The following is a 1,247-nucleotide window of genomic DNA, read 5'->3' as shown; positions in this document are numbered from 1 at the left end:
TCCAGTGTTTTGTCAGTATTGATGTTTACAGTGATCAATTGGAAGAGCAAGTTAAATCTGTCCAACTGCACATCACAGATTACAGTTAGAATATTTGCACAAAATTAGAATAATCCCTAAAACAAATAAATCACAATGAAAATGATTAAAAGTACACATTGTTTTTATTAACAAAACTTATATTTACACGTTTGGACAAATAGGATAACATAATTGAGTCACATGTGATGGGGACTACAGAGGACACAAAATGAATTGAAATACAAAAAGCTTTTCCCCCACTTTCCTATACAAAGACACAGAATTATCTACAAAGAGGTGGACTCTTTTTCAGTGGTATCCATTACGCCACCACAATAGGCCCCAACCAACTCGAATGCCAGGTATGGCTCTTCCATTCCCTGTCGGAGGGGCTGCATTGCATTAAAAGGAAGAACTGTTCCCATAAATCAAATGACTTTAGTTGTCTTCAAGCGAAGAGATGAGGTGCAGTGTGTGTTCATTTCTGATAATGATCCTGGCTACAGTTATTAAATTGTAGCTGATCCTACAGTATGTTCATCAGTACTGACAGACAAGCCTGGCTTGGTATTGATAAACTTGGGGTTTACTCACTGGAGTCCAACATACAATGTTACAGAAGGAAATGTAATGTATAGAGCTGGCAATATCTATGACAGAATGGCTATTCTGCACAAGACATCTCTATATGAATGTTCTTTAACATTGCCCCCTTTGCCCCCTCCTGAAATAATGATATCCTATTACCTATATAGTGCACTACTTTAGGATATCATTTGAGACAGTCCATGGTTTACTATTATCATTGTTGCACCACCGTTCTGCAATAGAATTCCTATCAAGCCCAGATCAGTTGCGAGAAAGAGCTGTGATTTCAATATCATCAAATGAGCAGCCTGTCTTCCAAACCCACAATACCACACGGGATAAGAGCATGTTGATCAGATGCTGCTGGAAACGAGATCAAACCAAATTCAAATCCTCCTATGTTCTGTGTTCAAGGCTCTTTTGATTAGGTAGAAAACAAGCTTTGAAAAAGGTTAAATCATTGCATTCATGTCTCAGCAGATAAGACAAATCATACAAAAATTAAAAACAATTGAGCTTAGAGGCTACAGAAATAAAGGAATACATTAGTTCTACTGAACGATGTTAAGTATAAGACTGCATGGATAACGTGGAGATAAAGAAGTATAGTTATATACACGTACATACATGCAGGGCAG

The sequence above is a fragment of the Oncorhynchus keta genome, chromosome 27 (genome assembly GCF_023373465.1).
Source record: "Oncorhynchus keta strain PuntledgeMale-10-30-2019 chromosome 27, Oket_V2, whole genome shotgun sequence".
Classification (NCBI taxonomy): Eukaryota; Metazoa; Chordata; class Actinopteri; order Salmoniformes; family Salmonidae; genus Oncorhynchus; species Oncorhynchus keta.
Note: the sequence above shows the minus strand (reverse complement) of the source record.